Below are 16,941 nucleotides of genomic sequence, written 5' to 3'. Positions count from 1 at the left end.
TAACCACCAGTGGCCAGACAGTTGACTGGTTGACCAGTTGCTATGAAGTTCACTGATTACAGGGTGCAGACATTCTGACCTTTAGGTTAGCTTGCTGCTAGACTCCAGCCAATTAGGTCTGAGCGAGACAGGCTGGCAACCCTAGTGCCTTCCCATGGTCCCTCCCTGGCTGGCCAATCTCTTACGTCCCTCCCTGTCCCTGATCATGCACCAGTGGGGTCCCTCAGCCTGGTCTGTGACCTCACACAATCTGGGACTTCTCGGGGGATGTTAGGGAGTCGGTTCTGGCCCAATCCCACAGGCCAGGCAGAGGGACCCCACAAGGTGCACAAATTCATGCACCAGGCCTCTAGTTACATCATAAAGATCATACACCATGACCAAGTGAGATTTATTCTTGGGATTCAAGAATGTCACAATATCTGCAAATCAATAAATGTGATACATCACATAAACAAATTGAGAGACAAAAATCACATAATCATATCAATCAATGCAGAAAAGCATTTGACAAAATCCACCATTCTTTCCTGATAAAAAATCTCAGCAAAGTGGGAATAGAGCAATCACATCTCAACATAATAAAAGCCTTATATTACAAACCTACAGTTAACATCATACTCAATGGGCAAAAACTAAAACCATTTCCCCTAAGAATAGAAAAAGACAGGATGCCCACTCTCACCACTCCTGTTCAATATAATACTGGAAGTGTTTGCCATAGTGATCAGATAAGAAGAATAAATAAAAGGCACCCAAATTGGAAAAGAAGTAAAACTGTCATTATTCACAGATGACATGATATTGTACATAGAAAACCCTAAAGATTCCATAAAAAAACTACTACAATTAATAAATGAATTTGGCAATGTATCAGGATACAAAGTTAACACTCAGAAATCTATGGCTTTTTTATCCACCAACTAGTGGCCTGCTGCACAAAATTTGTGTATGGGGTTGGGGATGGCCTCTCTGGGACATCCTTCTCATAATCCAGGACTGCTGGCTCCTAACCACTCACCTATCTGCCTGCCTTGTCACACCGACTGCCCTGCCTGTCAGGCTATTTGCCATTAACTGCCCTCCCTTGCCAGCCTGGTTGTCCCTAACTGCTCTCCCCTGCTGGCCTGGTCACTCCTAACTGCCTCTGCCTTAGCCCCCACCACTGTGACTTTTTCTGGAAGGATATCTGGAAACTGTCCAGTCTAATTAGCATATTACTCTTTTATTAGGTAGGATAAGTATTTGTCATATTATTCTCTTTTATATATGTATTAAAAATACTCCAGAATATTTTAAGAGAATAAAAAATGGTCAAGTTGCAGAAAATAAAAGTTTTGAAACACAAACTGTCAGGCTTGAAAGCAACAACATTTCCATAAAAGGGCATAAGTTGCAGTGGCAACAAACTTGTTGTTAGGATTGCTTGGTTAATATTCTTATGCTGGAAAGGCGTGGGGTGGGCAAAGGAGAAAAGGAAACCAGCCCTGTAAAAGGGAACGTCTGATTGGGCCGTTGCCACAGCAGAGAGGGGCAGGTGAGCAAAGGTTCAGGCCGTCCCACAGGCAAGGCTGTCTGTGTGTGTGGGACACCAGTCACCCCTGAAACACAATTTGCTAACACTCCCGATTTCAGTGCTCAAGAAGAATCACTATTTTTAAAACGATTATTTTCCTGACATATAAAATATACATACATATAAATACACATGCCCTCTTCTGAGCTTCCCCTGCCCTCCACTCAATATTTGCCTATGGCCTTTTCATGTCAAGGAACTGGATGTACAGACATAGTTGTTAATGGCTACAGAGTTGTCCCTGACTGTTTGACGTTACAATGATTTACTTCACTAATCATTTATTGTGGGGCAGGTTGTTTCCGGTTTTCCCTGTCATCAACAACTACAGTGAACATAATTGTTTATATGACTGTTTACTTAGGACACATTCACAGCCATGGAACTCCTGGTCCAAAGCTATTGTAATTCACTTGAATTTTGACCCACATTTCCAAACTGATTTTCTAGAAAGTGCTTCTCTTTGTTTAGTCCATAGGTTTTAAATCCGATTACACTCCCATAAATGGGTTAAGAGAAAACTGTTCAATGTGCCTTCGGCAAATTGCAAACTCTTGCTGAACTTGAGCAACCCCTTTACAGCAGAGCTGCTTGTGAGCTTTCCAGAGCACTTTTGAAGGATGGAAAGGGTTTTGGTGCCCCTATGGCTCTCCTGCAGGGACAGAGCTGGAAAAGCAAAGTTTCCCAAGGATGTGGGTGTGCAGTGGGGACCATCCCAGGCAGGGGTGGGGGTGGGGAGTGCACCAGATGGTCTCAGTGCTCTGGTGCTGGGGTGGGGCACATGAGGTCGGGCCAGCTGTGGGTGGGCTGCAGGGCAGGGTGGGGCAGCTTGGCCTTGTCACCTCTCTCTGCATCCCCGAACCCTTGGTGTCCTTCTCTGTCCCTTTCTCTGGGTGGATGGGCAGGGACAGCGGGTGGTGGGGAGACCATGCCATCGCTCCCAGTCGTGACTCCTAAACCCTCATGCTGTGTTATTGAGTGACCTTAGGTGAGGACAGGCCACTGGGTGTGGGACCAGGGGATCTGGGCTGGAGGGTGAAGTTCAGGAAGGCATGGGAGGGGCAGCCATGGGCCCTGTGTGGGCATGTGTGTGTGTGTGTGTGTGTGTGTGTGTGTGTGTGTGTGGTGTGTATGTCACTCGGGTCCATGCTCATGTGCTCATGCATACACCCACCCACACACCTGCACTCTCCAGCTCTGTACCCTTGGCCAGCAGGAACCTCTGTGAAGCATGCTGTGAGCTCAGATGCATCCAGTCCCAGCACCAAGCAAGTCTGAGAAAGTTTCCCCAGACTGACTCTCACCACACCGGCAGGAGGCGGAACCCAGACTGACACCCTGTCTCCCTCCTACTGCAGCTTGCCTCCCACCAAGTGCCCACCTACGTGGTGACAGGAAACTCTGGGCCCTGGGTTTGAAAGCTAGCCACATTCTGATTGTGGGAAACCCAGTATTCTGCCATACCCCGGCCAAGGCCCAGGGCTCAGTCATTTGTTAGTCTCTCATTGACCCCCAGCACCAGCCTGGTCACCCCATTCAGACTCCTGTTTGATGGTCCATTTGGTTGTTTAGGTTATGACAGATCCTGGCTCTTTATATATTAGGATAATGAACTCACTGAAATAGAAACTAAAACAACAAAAAAAAATCTAATTTACCACTGCACCAAATAAATTAAGATACCTAGGAATAAACTTAGCTAAGGAGATAAAAGACCTCTACTCAGAAAACTATGGAGTATTGAGAAAAAAAAAATAGAGGAAGTCATAAACCAATGGAAAAACATACCATATTCATAGATTGGTAGAATAAACATCATTAAAATATCCTTACTACCCAAAGCAATCTACATATTCAATGCAATCCCCATTAAAATACCAATGGCATATTTCACAGACCTCGAACAAACTCTTCAAAAATTCATCTGAAATTAAAAAAGACCCCAAATAGTCACAGAAATACTGAGAAAGAAGAACGAAGGTAAGGGATTCAGAATACCATACATTAAGCTATATTACAAAGTCATGGTTCTCAAAACTGCCTGGTATTTGCACAAGAACAGACATATAGACCAATGGAACAGAGCAAGAGAACCCAGAAATAGAACCTAGCCATTATGTTCAATTAATACTTGACAAATAAGGCAAGAGCATACTAATATAATGGAGTCAAGTCAGTCTCTTGGACTAGGAAAATTGGAGCTGGGAAAAGTGGTCAGATACAAGAAAAAAAAAAAAAAAAGAAGAAGAAGAAGAAGAAACTAGATCACCAATTTACCCCATACACAAAAACAAACCCAAAATGATTAAAGGACTTAAATGTAAGATGGGAAACCATAAAAATCTTTGCAGACTCCATAGGCAGAAAAATTTCTAACATATGTGATAGCGATATCTTGACCGATACTACTCCTAAGGCAATGGAAACTAAGGAGAAAATAAATAAATGGGACTACATAAAAATAAATAGCTTCTGTACAGCAAAAGAAATCATCAACAAAACAATAAGAAAGTCCACTGCATGGGAGTACATATTTGTCAATGCTATTTCAAATAAGGGTTTAACCTCCAAAATTTACAGGGAACTCATACAACTTAACAAAAGGAAGATAAACAATCCAATCAAAAAATGGCAAAGGACCTGAGTAGACCTTTTTGAAAAAGAAGATAAAGAAGGTTGAGAGACATTTGAAAACACGCTTGAAGTCACTAATCCTCCAAGAAATGCAAATCAAAGCAACTATGCAGTACCATCTCATACCTGTCAGAATGGCTGTCATCAACAAATCAAGAAACAACAAGTGCTGGTGAGGATGCAGAGAAAAAGGAACCCTCATGCACAGTTGATGGGAATGCAGACTGGTGCAGCCATTGTGGAGAACAATATAGAATTTCCTCAAAAAGTTAAAAATGGAACTCCCATTTCACTCAGTAATCCCACTTTTGGGAATATATCCATAGAAACCAGAAATACCAGTCAGAAAGGACATATGTACCCCTATGTTAATAGCAGCACAATTTATAATAGCTAAGAGTTGGAAATAGTCTAAAGGCCCATCAGTAGATGAGTGGATTACAAAACAGTTGTACATCTACACAATGAAATACTATACTGCTATAAAAAATAAACAACTTTATATTTGTAACAACATGGATCAAACTGGAAAGCATTATCTGAAATGAAATAAGCAATTGGAGAAAGATAAATATCACATGATCTCACTCATATGTGTGATATAATGAAAAACATAAACTGATTAACAAAAATAGATCCAGAGACAAGGTAGGACTGAATAGACCATCCAACCTCAGAGAGAAGGCAGGGATGGGGTGGGTTGAGTTTAGATATCAACCAAGGACTTGTATGCATGTATATTAGCATAACCAATGGACACAGATACTGGGGTGGTGGTGGTTTGCCCTCAGGAGTGGGAGTGGCCAGGGGGATCAACTGGGGAAAAAGGAAAGATATGTAATACTTTAAATAAAATAAAATAAAAAACAAAAACTATGGTACTTTTACACAGTGAAATCCTATGCAGTTGTAAAAAAGAAAAAGAAAAAAGAAATAAGTTGTAGGAGCATAGGGAAAAACCAGGATGAACTTTCTTATAGATTTTTTAAATTACAGTTTACAATCAATGTTATTTTGTATTAATTTCAAATATACATCATACTAATTAGATAATAATATATTTTATAAAGTGTTCCTCCTATTATTTCAGTACTCACCTGGCACCATACATGGTTATTACAATAATATTGATTATTTCCTATGTTATACTTTATATATACTTTATATATTGGAGAAATGTTCTATGTATAGAAATAGAAATAAGGTAGTAAAAAATTTCATATGCATCTAAAAAAGGTCTTTGCCAAATAATTTTGCTCCCCAATATCAATTTCTCAGATTCCATAGAAATATGACTCAATATTTTTGGTAGAATACATTTCATTCAGCCTAAAGATTACATTTATTTCTGTGCTTTATAACTAGACTAGAGGCATGGTGCATGAAATTTGTGCAAAGAGGGTGTGTGTCCTTCAGCCCAGCCTGCACCCTATCCAATCTGGGACCCTTCAAGGGATGTCTGACTGCCCGTTTATGCCCGATCCAGGTAGGGGAAGTTTAACATTCCTCTCACAATCCAGGACTGCTTGCTCCCAACTGCTCACCTGCCTGCCTTCCTGATTGCCCCTAACCATTTCTGAATGCCAGCCTGATCACCCCCTAACCAATCCCCTGCCAGCCTGATTGATACCTAAAAATTGCTCCCCTGCCTGCCTGATTGCCCCTAATTGCCCTCCCCAGCAGGCCTGGTCATTCCAAATTCCCTCCCCTGCAGGGATGGTCACCCTTAAATGCCTCTCCTGCAGGCCTGGTCCCCTCTAATTGACCTCCCCTGCAGGCCTGGTCCCCATTCCCCAATTTCTCTCTCCTGCAGGCCTGGTCACCCCTAACTGCCTCCCCTGCAGGTGGTGCCCTCCCCTGCAGGCCTGGGTCCCCCCTGCCCCCTGCAACTGCCCTTCCCTTCAGGCTTGATTGCCCTAATTGCCCTCCCTTGCAGGCCTGGCCCATCCCAGCTGCCCTCCCCTAATGGCCATCTTGTGGTGGTCATCTTGTATCCACATGGGGGCAGCCATCTTTGACCACATGGGGGAAGCCATCGTGTGTGTTGGAGTGATGGTCAATTTACATATTACTCTTTTATTAGATAGGATATAGAAAAGTGACTATACTCAGGCCAGTGGAGGTAAACATAAGTGTTATGTTTCTTGCTCATGAAATTCATATATAATGTCAGAGCTGGAGACACCACCCTGGATCATGAATGGGCTCTAGAAATTAAATATATGCATACCAGAGCATACAAAAAAACAAGTCTGATAAACCACTATCACAGAAAACTACTCGACATCTGGAATGGAATCTACCTGTGGCCTTTTATTTCCTCTTAATCACAAGTATTTTTTGTTTCTCTCACCATAGCTGAATAAAATCCCAACTGGTATAATTTAGCAAATACACAAAAGCATATACCTGAAACCTTAGCAGAAGAAAATTCCTCCCTGTACAAATGAACATAGTACATATGGAGCTCTATTACAGATATTTTAGTCAAACATTTTGTAAGCAATCATAATAGCAATAGTGTATTCATAACTACAAATGGATATTTTGAAAAGAATTTCTATTTCTTAATATTTGTTGGTCAAGTGAATTTACGACCAAAGTTCCAATGAAGACCACCCAAAAGGATTTTTAATGTCCTACCTTTCAATCAAGTCTAGCAACTAGCTAATTAGATTTTTCTTCTCAAAAACATTAAAACAAGGGGAAAAGTACTGGTTTTTTTCTATAATTAGCATAGAATTGATATCCAATAAAAGTTTTAAGCATCAGATGACTGATTCTAATTTATTTTTAAATATTCAAATAAATTGAACCACTGATTTCCATGGAAACATAACAAAAAGGGAATTGGAAAGCACTAGTTTATTTCGTTTCTTTTTGACTAATTGCTTAATTTTTATGACTATGATTTAGCATTTGTGAGCCGGTGCTTAACTTCATAGAAGTCACAAAACTTATTTGAACAGGCAAACTGTTGCCAAAAAGTATAAATAACTGTACTATCTCAAAGACAATTTTGTGATATTCCTGAACATGAGCTTTATTGTTTCTAAAGTGTGTGTGTGTGTGTGTGTGTGTGTGTGTGTGTGTGTGTATGCCTAAGCAGCCCAATGACGGAACGATGAAACAACCAGTTGACCAGCTCCAGCTGCTATGACACACACTGACCACCAGGGGGCAGATGGTCAATTCAGGAGCTGCTCCCTGTGGTCAGTGTGTTCCTATAGCCAACCTTTCACAGCCCCTCTTCCCTGCTGGCTGTGGCCCCTCCCCTGGGCTAGACAACTTCCCATGGCCCCTCCCCACACTGGCCATCCTCCCCTGGCCCTGATCAGCCTTGATCACCTGCCAGGCTGAGGGATCCCCAAAATGTATGAATTTGTACACTGGGCCTCTAGTTAGAAAATAAAATGCATATTTATTTTAAATTGAAAAAAATGCAACATATTATAAAACCACCATCAAAAATCATTTGAATAGTTACACACACAATCACTTTTAACTTCTTAAGGGCTCAATGCTTTGCTCACTCATTTGAACTGTATTTACTCATAGAGTAATTTGAACAATGTTATTGTTTACTTTTAATAGGTTGTGAAATATTTTGTTTTATACTTATTTATAAATTTAATTTTTAAATTAGAAATATGTACAATTAGAAGTGTTCTTTTCCTGCTGGTAAAAATGTCTAGCATTCATACAAAACACTTGTATTACTTATTTAAATAGCTGCCATTATTCAGTTTAGTCAAGTTTGAACTACAGCAAAACTCTTCTCTGGCCTACCAAAGAAAACAGCTCATTGACAATAAATTTTTAATATGTAAGAGTACATTAAGATTTCTCTTTGTGAAGTTACTAAACTTCAAGGGTCAAAAAAAAGAAAACCTACACAGGTCTAGGAAGAAACTAAGTCACCTACAAAAAAAAAATAATTTGAGTTATTTTTCAACATCAACTCAACCACTGTGAAAAGCCACATGCTAATGACTCTTTACCTGATTAAGTTGATTTATTATGTGCCAAGGAATTTGAAAATATATTTTAACTATTTAATAATTAAACATTATAAACTTTTATGGAAGAGTTTATTGGAAGACAATATTTTGCACAATAAAAAATGAACTAATTTATGCACAAATGATGAAGTCATTTAAAAAATAATAATATTTGATTATCTGAAAACAGTTGCTTTGCCTGGCTGGGTTGACTCCGTGGTTGAATTTTGACCTATGAGCCAGGAGATAACAATTCCATTCCTGGTCAGAGCACATGCCTGGGTTGTAGTCTTGAGCAGGAGGCAGCCAATCCATGATTTTCTTTCATCACTGATGTTTCTATCTCTCTCTACCTCCCCCTTCCTCTCTAAAATCAATAAAAATATATTTTAAAAATAAAATAAAAAGAGTTGATCTAAAGAATGCTAAAAGAGTGCAACTATTTGTTATACACAATTGCCAACATTATGTTTTCACATAATGTAAAAATAATAAGTATGAAAATATACTTATTTCCAAATCGTTTAAACTATGCTAATTTTTCAACGTTGGCTTCAATATTAACAATCTTGGTTAGACATCTGATTGTATTATTCAAGTCCCATTGATTACTGCTTCTAATTACACCACCCCCATCCCACAAGCTTTATTAAGATACTACTGGCCCAGTGCACAACATTTAAGCACATTAAAAGGTAATTAAATTAGAGAAAATATTTTAATATTGCTATTTGCCCTTTCTCTATAACAGAAGTGTCAGAGATGAAAGAAAACTAGAAACTGTATGTATATGAAAATCTCCCTCCTATCAGAGTCCGGAGTGTGCTGCAGAAACCAGAGTCAATTCCTACCCACTCCTTGAAATTGCAAGAGACCCAGGCCCAGCTGGCCCCACCCCTGACAAGCCCCACAGTGCAAGGGGCACAGCCTCAGGTCCCCCATCAAGTCCCACTGGGTTGGGGACACAAGCTCAGGTCCCCCAGTTTGGCCTCAGGTCCCCTGGCCCCAGCGCTGTGGTGGGAGGCGGGGGGCGTGGCCTTAGGTCCCTTGGCCCTGGCGTGAGGGCATGATGACCATTTGTATATTAGCTCATTATTATATAGGATAATTTATAATATTAAACTGTATAAGTTTAAAGTATTAACATGATGATTTGATACCTATATAAATTGCAAAGTAATACTACAATAAGGTTAGTCAATACATCCATCATCTCACATAACCACATAATTATCATTTCTGTGTGTGTAGTGAGAACATGTAAGATCTACTCTCTTTATAACTTTCAGGTATATAATACAGTATCGTTAATTATAATATATAACTTCTACCTTTGTATAACCAGTTCTAGCCATTCCCCAGTCTGATAATATGCAACAGTTAAATTAAAATTTTGAAATCCTAAATTAGATAATATAACACCTCAGATTAAAATCATAAAAGGACTTCTAATTTCACAGAGTGACATTGAAAGTCATTACTACAGATTCTGAATCTTGCACTCATCTACCTCTCCAACTTCAACTTACATTGCTCTTTTTTGTTCAAAGAGTTCCAGTTGTATATTTTCAGACTGGGTTTTCTCCCTCAGGCTCTTCATTTAAAGACTTGTTGATTTAGAAGTCTCTTCTTTAGACTGTTTGAATATTTTTTCTCATCTTTCAGTTCTCTGCTCAAATTTTGCCTATTTAGAAAGGCTTTCTTTACCTGATCATATAATCTAAAACAATATCTAATGCTTCATATCTAGAAGCATCCTTTTCATTTAATCATAGCACCAATGTTTGTAATATTTCCATTTTATAAAATGTTATTTATTATGTTTTATTACTATTTTAGTTTAAATTGTAAATGCTCTCATATATTTTGAAGTCACATATTCAATTTTAAGCTATATCAGATATATCACGCCCTTCAATACAGAGAATAATTTAGAGAAATAATATACAAGACAAGAGATGTAGAAATAATAAATGTTTAGGTGATGAATGTATATTAAAGGTAAATAAATATTACAATGGAAATATCAAAAAGCTTTTGTTTGAGTAATTAACCCATCTGGACATTTAGAGTTTTTCAGTAGTGGTATCATGTTTACATTCTCTTTTTTCTGACTCATTTTAATTAAAGCTTTTACTTTGAAATCACATTGGGATTATAAACATTTAGATAATATTTTTAAACACTGCTTTCATGTTCAATGCAAAAGCTTACTGATCATCATATCTCTAATTGTACTCTGCATTCAAAATTAAAGACAAAAATATTTTAAATACATTTAAATTGTAAAAAAAAAAAAAAGTCATGTTGACCTTTGAATAATTAAAAGGCACATTAATAAATATTTCTTCCAAATGAAAGAGTCTAAAAATAATATCGATTAACAATAAGTTATTTTTGGTCTTTTATGTTTTTGAAATGAATAAATTTTGGGGGGAAATCATCCTAAAAATATATTAATGCAATCCTGGCCACTGTGGCTCAGTTAGTTGGAGCATCATCCTTTATTCAAAAAGCTGGCAGGATAGATTCTCAGTCAGGGCAAATACAAAGGTTGCCAGTTTGATTCCCAGTTTGGGTATGTGCAGTAGGCTACTGATTGATGTTTCTCTCTCACATCAATGTATCTCTTTCACCCTTCCTCTCTCTAAGATCAATTAAAATTAAAAAAATATAGTATACATACAATTATAATATAAACTAGAGGCCAGTTGCACAAAGAATTTCGTCCAATAGGCCTTCCCTCCCTTGGCTTCCAGCACCGGTTTTCCTCCGGCACCTGGGACCCAGACCTATGCTCTGGCCAGAGTCTGCCATCTTCATCTTTGCTACAGACTCTGGAGTCTGCAGTCTTGTCTTCGCTGGGGTACTCTGCTCCTATAGATTCCTTTACCCCCTGCCCTCCCTCTCATAGTAGGCGCCTGAGGCTGCTGGGTGGCTGCCATCTTTGACCTTCTACTTTGCATACTCACTCTGATTGGCTGCAAGCATAGCAGAGGTACAATAAATTTACATGTTTGTCTCTTATTAGGTAAGATGTTAATTATATGTATTGTTCATGAGGTTATGGTTGCTGTGAATGTTTCACTATGTTTTCTAATATTTAAAGAATGAGTATTTGCTATCTGTATAATAAATTTTAGTATTATAATCGTTCACTGAAAAATATTGAGCAACTTTATACCTTTGAGTATCTTCCAGTTTTTTGGTTGTTTTTTTTTTTTTTTTTTTTGATATATCAGTGAATAAAACAGAAAAGACTCTTTGCCCTCATGGAGTGTATATTTTAGAGATGAGAGACAATGAGAAATACACATTATAAGTAACTAACTTGTAGAATACTAGAGGCCCAGTGCACGAATTTGTTCATGGGTGGTGCCCCTCAGCCTGGCCAGTGATTGGTGCGATCGGGCCTGTCAAGCCCAGTCCTGGGAGAGAAACTCATGGGAGGTTGGCTGGCAAGGAAGAGGGACTGCTGCCCCTGGTGGTCAGTGTGCACCATAGCTACCAGCCAGTTGTCTGGTCATACGGATTGCTTAGGCTTATATATATATAGATATTAAAAGGTGAAAATGCTATGGACAAAAGAGAAGATTGTAATGACAGATGTGAAATCAGAAATGCCTAGGGAATTAATAAGAAGTGCAATGAGAATTAACAAGCAATGTACTGGGTAGCTGATGGAGGACCACTTAGGTGTGCCTTCACTTGCATTTTAAATATCAATGCTGCCCTACTAGGTAGTTTAGTTAGAATACATGAGCTCTGATGTTTCAGTACCTAGGATGAAATCTCAGCTTTACCACTGGTTACAATTTAATAGAAATGTCAGAGGCTCCCTTGAGAAATGCCATTTGAATAAAACTTTGAAAGAGATGAAAGAGAACCATGTTTACACCCAGGGGAAGAAAGAATAACATGTACATATAAGACAGCTGGAACAACTCCTAGAGTGGCCCTAAGGTGTCTGCCGTATTTGGGGAAAACAAGTTGGCCAGAATGAGCTCGAAAGCCCAAGTGGCAGAAGTGGAGGTGGGAGTCCATACTTCTCCAAATGACTTCTGTCTCTCCCCATATATCTCTGAGACATATATCTGCATGCCTATATATCCATCTGACAATTTAATCCTCTTAAAGAATTTCCTTTTGTCCTAGCTGTGTCCTCAGGCCCCATGGCTTAGGTTGGTCCTCAGAGGATCAGGTGAACCCTTACTAAATGCAAAGGCTTTACTATCAGAGAACTCTACAGTCAAGCCCTGGCTTCACCACTAAGGAAACCTGCCCTTATGCAAATATTGACTCTTTCTACACCTCCATTTCCTTCTACTGAAGATTTAGAAAATCATCCTGCCTGCTAGATGAGTGTTCTGAGGATTATAGTGCTTAACTCAAAGTTAGTTCCCACATTTCAACTATTAATATCATTTTTATGGTTACTATAATTATTGTTTCCCTATCACCACCACCGCTTCATTACTTTCCTCATATTATCTCCTGCTGTTGTCATACACAGGCCATGTGCTGTATAAACTGGAATGGATGTAAATTCTACACTATGTTTTATCTGAATTCTAATTATCTTTATGCCTTACCAACTCCACAGTCTATTTATGTGAATGTTCTGTATACTTTCTCTCACCTTGAAACTTCTATAGCGCTTGGTATCTATAACCATTAATTTACACTGGTCAACTGCTAGCATCCATTGTTAGTTTTATTTCATAGTTTATAGCCCGCTTCCCCGAATGTCTTTAAGCTCCTTAAAGACAGGAAAACTACTTCTAAATGGTTATTATAAAAATGTCTTATATACAGGCTCTCCATCAATTTTATTGATTTAGTGTTTGGAAAAAAGAATATATCCCTTTTATTACAAAACAGAGTAGAGTTTGCAGTTATGGCTGGGGTCACTTTGTTATTAAAAGAACTACTGGCAGGATGTTTAAATTATGGTTATGCTTCTAATGTATACCACAAAATGTACTACTATAGTTTTGTGCATTACTTCTCATTTGGCCTGGAGAGAGAGATGGTAGTAAAGCTGTTGGGGGTGATATAAAACTTTTAAAAAAACTTGCTGGAAAACTAGAGAAAACAAAGTGGGAACCAGGACTGGAATGGCAGGAACATAGGTCTAGTTGCTAGAACTATTGTAATATAATAAAAGGCTTTCCATCACTAACACCTGCCCCAGCTGCATACAAAGCTCTAGGTTGATTGTTGGCAGACCTAAAACCCAGCTGCTGCTGTGACCACATTATTTACTAAATCTTCACTATTGGTCTGCCAATGCACATCAAATCCTGAAGCAATCTCTACATTAACAGTCTAAATTAAAAGATTAAGTAAAAGGTTATACTTTTCCCTTATATACATACTTCCAATGTATCTGGCCATGAAGAGTGCAATCATAAATATTGATGCCAGAACTGATTTAGCCTGGTCTTAGATTTGAAATGGAAAGTAGAGAAATGCAATCTTTGATAAAAACAAGGTAGACAGTTTGGGGACTCTAAGTATTAGAATACTCAGGAGTTCTTTATTATAAAATGGTTTATTAAAATTCAGCGTAAGATAATTTTTATTAAAAATTCAGCTAAAGAAAATTCATTTTAATGTTTTTGACAACTAAAATTATAATGCATCATGAGTATTTATTTTACAATTTTATTTGGCAAAATGATATGTAGTTGAGTAGTGTAATGTGTCAATTCATATTATTTTTAAATAGAGGTTAAACCTATCGAATACATCATTATTTTTGGAGCAATTAAAAAGGAATGTAAACACAATGTGGCCACATTTTGTGAACTAATGATACAATAAATTGTTAAAAAATGAACAAATTTGTCGAAACCGGTTTGGCTCAGTGGAGAGAGCGTCGGCCTGCACACTGAAAGGTCCAGGGTTCGATTCCGGTCAAGGGCATGGTTGTGGACACATCCCCAGTGGGTGGTGTGCAGGAGGCAGCTGATCGATGTCTCTCTCTCATCCATGTTTTGACTCTCTATCCCTCTCCCTTCCTCTCTGTAAAAAATTAATAAACTATATATATTTTTTTAAATGAACAAATTATTGTAGCAGAAAAACATTGGTGAAGACTTCCATTTTTTTTTCCCCCAAAGAGAATTAACAAGCAATGTATTGAATGTCTGATTTTGGATCAGTCATGTTTTCCTTCTAACATCAATTGCATTTTAAATACCACTTCTGTCCTACTGGATGACTTAGTACCTGGAATGGTACTTGTCATCCAGTACTTGTTTATTACCTTTATACAGTCAAGACCACTTCATGTCCTAGTAAAACAGACATGATAATAACAGTAATTAATTGTGGCTTATTGTGAGTATTCATGAGTTTATATTTTATACCTAAGGGGTTCATATAAAAATATTGCGAAGATTAAATAAACATAAGAATTATGCCATGAATTAGTTAGCATACAATTTCACAAATTTGTATGTAGGCTTTAAGAATTTCATATACCTTATAGATTCTTGGAAAGAATTTAAGACAAAAGATTCTAAACAACAGGCACATAATAATGGGATCAATTTGTAATCCAAGGCCAGGGCAAGAATTGTGAAGATTCAGCAGAATTGGAAAGAGACTCAGAAAAATTCCAAATGTTTTTACTATTCAGAATAGGTAAAACAAGTGAGGAACACTAATCAGGCCTTTGATTAATCTACATTTCTTTTCTAGGAAAATAGATTTAACTTAAGGAATCAGATTCTCAGTATATTTTTTGTCTAAGATAAGGAAGGAGCTATAACTCATCATTTTAACACCTGTTTTTACCAGTTGATAATTTATTTTTCCTCCAAGCAAATCAGTTTGTGTGAGTGTTTTTGTGTGTGTGTAGGTATGTTTTGTATACTCTTGTTTCCATTAAAATAATTAGAGGTGGCAAGTTCTGGGGGTTTTTTTGTTTGTTTGTTTGTTTTTTCCTACTTGAATTTATTAAGGTGACATTGGTTGACAAAATCATTTAGGCTTCAAGTCTACAACTCAACAAAACACCATCTGCACACCACATTGTGCACCCAGTGTCCCAAGCAAAGTTTCTTTCTGTCCCCATTCCCCCCATTTTGCCCACCTCTACCCCATCCCCTTTCCCTATGAATAATACCACATGGTTGTCTGCGCCTGTTATAATGTGTGTGTTTGCTTAACCCCTTCACTTTCATTCACCCAGGCCCCCATTTTCCCCATCCTCTGTTTCTATTTCATCATCAGCTTATTTTTTCATTAGTTTCCATATTAAAGTGAGATCATATATTTTCCTTTCTCTGATATTCTTATTTCACTTAGAATAATAATCACTAGGTTTATTTACACATCTTACCCTTTGCACAAAATCCATGATTTTGTGCAAAATATATGAAATTATTTTTCTTCCTTTTTTTTTCCTACTTGAATTTATTAAGTTCAAGTAGGAACCCATTTTTCTTCCTTTCAAATCTTCTCCATTGTTTGTAAATCATTTTCATCCATGATTTTGTGCAAAGGGTAACATATCCTTCACTTTTTAATGGCTGAGTGGTATTCCATTGGGTTAATGTACCAATTTACCACAGCTTCCCCCCCCCCCATTTTTTAATTGATTAAAGTATTAGATATGTCTCCTTTTTCCCGATTGAACCCCTGCCACTTTACCCCCTAAGATAAGCCCCCACCACCCCAGTGTCTGTGTCCATTGGTTATACTAATATGCATGCAAACAAGTCCTTTAGTTAACCTCCTATCCCCCCACCCAGAACCACCCCTGCATGCCTTCTGCCTGAAGGTAGATGGTCTGATCAGTGTTTCTTAGTCTCTAGATCTATATTTGTTCATCAGTTTATGTTATTGATTATATCCCACATATGAGTGAGATCATGTAATATTTATCTTTCTCCACCTGGGTTTAGAAGCTCATAAATACACAACACCGTCCTGATCCCACCAAATGCAGAATGTTGTCTTCTTTCCAAAGAGATTTGGTATTGCAGTTGATGTTGATGGTTGACTTGGACTAATCCATGATTTTGTACATTTGGGAATCTCAAAATAAATACATTTTTCATTGCCAGTTCCAATTCAATGCAAAAAAGACTTTCCTGCCTTTGAAGCAACATTTTACTGATGATTTTTTTGGTTTTCCATTTGTTTTCTGTTCAGTTGATGGGGCACCCATTTTTCTTCCTTTCAAATCTTCCCCATTGTTTGTAAATGATTGGAAATTGTTTGCTGAACCACGTTTAATCTTTGTGCAAGTTTGACATGAATTTTCATCCAATAATGTTTGTAATTGTTGGTATTCAAACTTTTCGGTTAACCTGAACATTCTTTGTCTTCTACATCAAACTCATCACTTTTAAAGTGTTTAAATCAACATTCACAAGTATTTTGAGATGGAGCATGTTTTCATATGTCTCTTCACCATAAGCTACCCAAAGTATTCAACAGCACTTTTCTTCAAAATAAATGAATTATAATTTCCCACAACTGCTTTTTTTGGCATGAAATTCGACATTTATAAGTATAAAATATCTATGATGTTAACACCATCAGCAAATTTGACACATCAAGTTTTGAAGCTTGCTGTAAATACAACAAAATATCAAAACACATATGTATCAACATATTTGTAATTACATCTATTGAAAAAAATACATATTATTAACCAGTACACCTACGTAATAAATTGTGCTTCTATGAACATAGGGGTGCATATGTCCTTTC

The 16,941-nt window shown here is 37.8% G+C and overlaps 1 long non-coding RNA gene across 1 annotated transcript; it reads right to left on the bottom strand.

Annotated features, from left to right (window-relative positions):
• Positions 1-5,994: 5,994 nt before the first annotated feature.
• Positions 5,995-16,841, bottom strand: LOC118704731. Its single transcript, XR_004983510.2, has 3 exons — positions 16,706-16,841; positions 16,669-16,672; positions 5,995-6,017 (listed from the first exon to the last, which is right to left on the bottom strand). It is a non-coding gene; the product is annotated as an uncharacterized LOC118704731 (long non-coding RNA).
• Positions 16,842-16,941: the final 100 nt, after the last annotated feature.

Source organism: Pipistrellus kuhlii, unplaced genomic scaffold (genome assembly GCF_014108245.1).
Source record: "Pipistrellus kuhlii isolate mPipKuh1 unplaced genomic scaffold, mPipKuh1.p scaffold_m20_p_1, whole genome shotgun sequence".
Taxonomy (NCBI): domain Eukaryota; kingdom Metazoa; phylum Chordata; class Mammalia; order Chiroptera; family Vespertilionidae; genus Pipistrellus; species Pipistrellus kuhlii.
Note: the sequence above shows the minus strand (reverse complement) of the source record. Positions and strands in the feature narration are given on the sequence as shown.